Genomic DNA, 6,408 nt, shown 5'->3' on the forward strand with positions numbered 1-6,408 from the left:
AAGATGCTAGCTTTAAATAAATTTAATGTGAAAATCTAGGTACTCAGGAACTTTGGAATTTTTAAAGGATATATGTAATACATTTATTTTGAACTATCAAAGTACCCCCAAATCAATGCAGAAAAATCTCTTGGAAACCTGTGCAAACGGGTGTAATATTAACTACCACCTCAATTTTCAATCTTCAAAATGTATTTCTCAATGTAAAAAAAATCTTATTTACTAACGTCCAGATTTTCACAAGACTGATTAGAACTTTTTTTTTTCACAAATTCGAGCACGACATTCTGTTCCAACAGCAGTTCAAAAATTAAATATGACCTAAAATTTTTATCTGTATCACAGGATCTTGATACCTATAATAGTACGAACAGTAATTATGAAACTGATGTATGAACACCTTTGGCTGGTTTTTTAAATTATGTCAGAACTGAAAAGAAAAATGGTGAAGAAAAAATAAAGGCTAGTCATTTCCCTCCAACTTTACCTTCGGATTGGAACGTTTAAAACAGATCTTTCCAGACGAGAAAAAAACGCACTCTACAATGTCGGCTATGTTGTTAGAAGTATGAGAAACCGAAGAATTTGTCGGAGTTGTTTTAATTGTTTAGGATCGAAAGCCAAAAGAATTGCGATGACACCACATTCACGATTTGTGGCTCTTAAAGAATATAGGTTGGCTTCCTATTTCGTATGTTGGATAACAGTTTTCAAGTGGCCACTTTAGTAGAACAAGTTTTTTTTTTAATTTAAGGCAAAATAACTAGTATTCGTCAAGAAACATTGTCAAAATTATTAGAGAAACAATAAATATTGACCCAATTGACAAATCAATCAAATTTCCAATTTACTGCAATGTGAAGTCAAAATTTTAACGAAGTTTATTGCATACCGTTTGAAGATCGACAAGAGAAAGGTAAAATATATACAAAATACATCAAGAAAGAACAGAAATTAAAATGAAATAAAAAACTTGAATTAATTGATTTTTAATAAAATCGTTTTAATTATTTCTTCTAAATCTTGTCCACTTGCGACGCTACTGTTTTTTTGACATTTATTTGACGGAATTTTGGATCAAAAATTGCTGCCTTGTGTCATCGTTTGCTCTACCCTTATTAATATATTATATGGGTACACTAACTTAAGGCTGTTGCGGGAACGTATAATCCCTAGACTAAAGCTGAGTGTACACAAGAAAGTAACTTGCGAGGGGAACTTCTGAGAGTACTTGCGCAAGCGTTTACATACCAGCAAATAAACTGACCAAATACCTCTCAGCAACTGCTATCTAGAGTGGCGCTTTGGCAACTTATTGCGTTGCCGTGTACACCAGATAGTCTTTTAATTCGTGCTAGAGTAAAACATGTAAAAATTTCGATATTATTTTGTTTCACCGGAAGGGGAAGTTGCATGGCAATACAGGCACATTTAATTACTGTGTAAATAATGAACTTCCAATACAACAATAAATACATTTAACAATTCAAAATACATTTTATTACTTACCAAATTATCTTCGCCTTGTGCCATTGAAATTTCGTCATTAAACAGAAATTTGAGAGCATCAAAATATTCCCAAGAGCTCTTGTACACGTCATCAGCGCCTTCTTCACTGTGTCTTTTCTTAATTTTTTTACATTCCTGATTTTGTTGAGTGCGGAGGTTGTGTAGTTTTCTTTGGATTTCACTTACACTAGCTTTAAATTTATCTGCTATGGCCTTAAACGCTTTTTCTTTTTTAATCCTATCTCGATACATTTTTGATTTTACATTCCACAATTCCGGGAATCCTTCATACATTTGAATCAAGGCGTACGTTTTTTCCTTGGACCACGACCGTTTCTTGGTGTCCATATTTAATAATAATAACTTGATGCCGCTTGCTACTCTAGATAAAAACTTTCCAGACAAGCTTGAAATAAATACTGCTTGGCTAGAGGTCTCTAGCAAATCGTTTATACTTGCAAATTGTTTATTGCATAAAGTGCTTGCCGCAACTTGCAAAACTTGCAGCAAGCGTACTCTCTACCACTGTTTACACCAGCCAGTGCACCAGCAAGTACTCTCAGAGAGTAGCTTGCGATAGTTTTACTTGCTCATGTACACGCAGCTTTAGAGAATTGTTTCCCAATTACCAAAATCCGGAGTTACCAGCAGAAACTATGGTAAACATTAAGTGACACTTTGGACGTCAAGTACTTAAATGAAACTTTCCTGGTAGATGAATAGCCCGAAGGGGTACCATTGAGTGGCCTGCCAGGCTACCGGATTTGATACCGCTTGACTTTTTTTTTGTGGCTATTTGAAAAAACGCATACGTAAGAAAATTGGTAGCATTCGTCCAAAAATTCTCATTAACTCACTACAAAATTTTATTCAGCGTCTTTTTTACCACCTGGAAGTAAATGGAAAGCATTTTGCGAATTTCTTGTAGAAAAGAGAAGTTTAATTTTGGTTTCGGTTGTTATTGGTTAATTTATTTATTGTTTAATAATTTATTTTGCCATTTCAATCAGAAAGAAAGTATGATTGCGCTATATCAATGAATTCAGAAAAAAGCTCTATTCAAAAATGCGTTAATTATATGGGATTGTCATTTAAAAAAAATTAAGTTGGATTTGCATCTTTAAAACAAATAATTAAAAAAAAAAAATTTCACGAATAATTAGAGCACAACTTCTTTTACCCCCAAACCTAATTTCAGTTGATTTGTACAACTGGTTCTCAAGATATTTAATCGTTTCCATACATTCTAGCGACTCTGTATATTTACGACTTAAAAAAGTTTACGAATATTTTTATGTAGAAATATGGCAACACAATCATATAAATAAGGCTGCCCACAAAACGAAGACTTTAAAGAATAATTGTCTAAAATGAGCCAATATTCAGAAACTCAAAAAATAGAATCACTGAAACGGAGTATTAACTATATCAGCCTTATTACTTAAGGCTGTTTTACACCATCAATAATTATAGCCAGAATTGTGGCAGCAAATTTGTAGACAAAATTGTGGGTCATGTAAAACATGAATTGTCGTTATGGTACCTTTTGTGTTGTGAAATTCTGTTCGTAAAATTAGAAAGGTTCTATTTTTACTAACGCAAAATGGGCCATAACGACATGTATTATACGGCCCACAATTTTGTTTACAAATTTACTGCCACAATTCTGGCTATAATTATTGATGGTGTAAAACGGCCTTTGAACACTAAATATTCAGATAATACAAAACATTTGTTTATGTAAATATTAACCGGCCAAAAATCAGGGTCTAACAACTGAGCTTTGTATCGTTGAGGCACTTTGGTAGTGAAGGCACTTGAGGAAGTTCTTTTATTTGGTTGTTCGAGTTTCTCAACCTCCAAATCAGCCGAGCGTCTACTTCTTTCAAGACAAGTTGAATATCCTGGATAGTTATGCAGAAGAAAGATATGACACATAAATGTAACAAAATTTTTCTAGCTGTAATAATTTGGCTTTTATATCTATCGGTACAGAACCTATTTTGTGTTTTTGGAAATTTTCCGGATTGATACTCTGGCTGTTGTTTTAGTGTGTATCCTTTTTAGTATTTTTGTACCCAGTTCTCCTCTATTAGTAATAACTTGATCACTTATCAGTGTCCAATTAAATTAAGTTGTTGGAGATTTTATCCATCGTCGGTATTGATGAGATTAGATTGAAAATTTTGTGGCAAATCGTTATAGTGATGGAATTTTGTCTGGAGTGTGACAGAATTATCAGTAGTAGTGGTAGTAGTAGGTTTTCCTCATACGTTTTTGTTGGGACTTTGAAATGGGAGTATCGATATTGTAAACGAAAGACGAAAATGCGGAAGTTTTGTGAGCGTGCTCCGGATTTAAAATTTTATTCCTGTATGCTAAGAATCTCGCCCTTTTAGAGTGAATGCTTTTGTATCGTTCTGGCACAAAATAAGTTCTCTTATTTCACGTAATGTGTCATCCACACTGTTTTTAACAGCGTTACAGAATTTACCGAGGAAAGACTTCAGGGTAACATCCGTGTGGGTGTTAATGGTATTCACAAAAGTGGCAGCTTTTTTGTTTAGCTCAGGAAACAAGAATAATATGCACTTAGATTTAAATTTTATAAACCGACCATCGAATGATGTTCCTGCATCTAGAAGATTTTTAAAATAAAATATTTTTCAAAAAAATTCTGCTTAGAAAAAATATTTTTATAATACATTTATTCATAGACATTACAATATTAATCGTAGACCCTCCCACTTCGGCGAAATGGATTTTTGTTTTCCTTATCAACACTGGAACATAACAATTTGTAGTTAAGTATACACTAAATTTTTTTAGCATACTGTAAATACTGTTTGAAAACTCATTATTGATTTAATTATTTATAAACACTGTTATTGCTTTTGTTAATAAATGGAAAACTCGCTGTTACAGTATGTGGATTTTCATAGCTGCCAACATAACGCTCATTCTAGTGAATTTAGAAACATAAATTTTACGCAAAATGTTGGCACCAAAACCAGCTTATAAGAATGGGCGTTATATAAAACTCAACTCGAATGGCTTTTTGAAAATGAATTAGTAATGTTACAGCCTGCCAACATTATGGAGTTTTTATAAAAAACAAATCTGGAACAGCACGATCAACCCCTTACGGTGTTAGGGAAGCATTAATGCAATGTACAACAACAGCATACAATTACTACCATAAATTACAGTACAAAGATCTATTTTAAGAGAATGAAACCTTTAATACCTGCTTACTTCTGATTTATGATACCTTGTAAACCTTTATATACCGTAAATTGCTTATAACTAAGGTATTAAGTGAAGTTCAACAGCAAATGCATTGTAAGTATTGAACGAGTAAGGCGAAGACAAAATTGGCGATTCGAATTTATGGAGCTACTAAACTACCAGTAATACCTACTGTTTCCACAAATAAGAAATATTGTTTGGTGTTTTTAAAAGACTACATTGTGCATTTATGGGAGTGTGTAGCACAATATAAGGCTCATTTCCTCTAGAGATCTTGAAGGACAGAAAATAATGGATTTGTGTTGGCGTGTAACACGTCACCTTTTGATAATGTACAAGTTGTTTTACTTAGTGTTATTTTCAATTTCACACTACGACGCTCCATAAACTCGAGACGCTTTAATTACTCTTATACATTTCACTATCTCCGTCCAAATTAAATGTTAAAGGTGAAAGTTTGTATGTTGTGCGTAGGCATCTATATTTCTCAATCTCCGGTTCGTAAAAAATTCTGGAGATGTTCTGGCAATCGTTGGATTTCTGTGTAAGCTCGCTGTGTACAAACCATCCGAGTTTAAAAATCAGTTGGTTATCAGTCAACTTTTTATCACTGTGTTACGCTTTCTGAAAGGTAATTTAATTCCAGGTCAAAGCAACCTGCTCCTCAAATGGTAGTATGATAAATTTCCACCGAAGTTCGACTGACCGTGTACTCTCAAACGATCATCAGTGCATAACGAGGATCTCACTGAATTTTAAACAGATCTTTTGATTTAGTAATTATTACGAGCTTCTAACGAACGTATGGCATGTTGTAGAAAATATAAAGTACCAGTACATTTTCTGACTTCGTGAGTATTAATGTTTGTGATTTTTTTTGTCAGGTTGCAATCTATTTAAAGTTTTATGATGGCATTACTCATTGTCAAAACGACATTGATGACAGCTGCCATCGTCTCAAACAGTCAACTTATTTGTTAGCGCGCTTATGTCAAAATTGACAACTGATGCCAATAATTCAACATTATCAACACAAAAGTTTGCTTCAATGGTTATGAGGTACTTACGTAATGATTATGTTGAATAAATAATAAATAAATAAATAATGTCTTATTATGAGCTGATAATCTTGAAATACTGAAGTGATAATCATCAAATTAGCTAAGAACTATCCCGATTAAATCAGCTTTTAAACAAAAAATATCGTATTGAAATCGGTTCATTCGTTTGGGAGCTACGGTGCCACGGACCGACGAAGGTTTCAGAGTTATTCTAACAACCCTCTTTTTGGTTCTAGAGTTAAAAAGATGAATTTCCATATGCTGCTATAATGAGCAGTAAATAAATTACGAAATAATTAATCTTCTGTTATCTACGATGTGCATCATCTGCTTTCGTCGACTATAAAAATCTTTGCTTTCAAATCATATTGTATTAATATTTTCAGAACCTTTTATGAAATGACAGAAAACTCATAAAATAAGAATTGGTTGATAAGATATATAAAGAATTTTGTATCCATCGATAACTGCCTACACAGTTCGACCACAAAGCAGAATTTTTATCATTTTACATTATGCGGCAAATACAGATCGGTAGGCAATAATATGGAAATTCAGTTAAATACGTTGTAGAGCCTAAAAGAAAGTA

Source organism: Zophobas morio, unplaced genomic scaffold (assembly GCF_036711695.1).
Source record: "Zophobas morio isolate AGI-343-1 ecotype UQ-CSIRO unplaced genomic scaffold, CSIRO_AGI_Zmor_V1 ptg000024l, whole genome shotgun sequence".
Lineage (NCBI taxonomy): Eukaryota > Metazoa > Arthropoda > Insecta > Coleoptera > Tenebrionidae > Zophobas > Zophobas morio.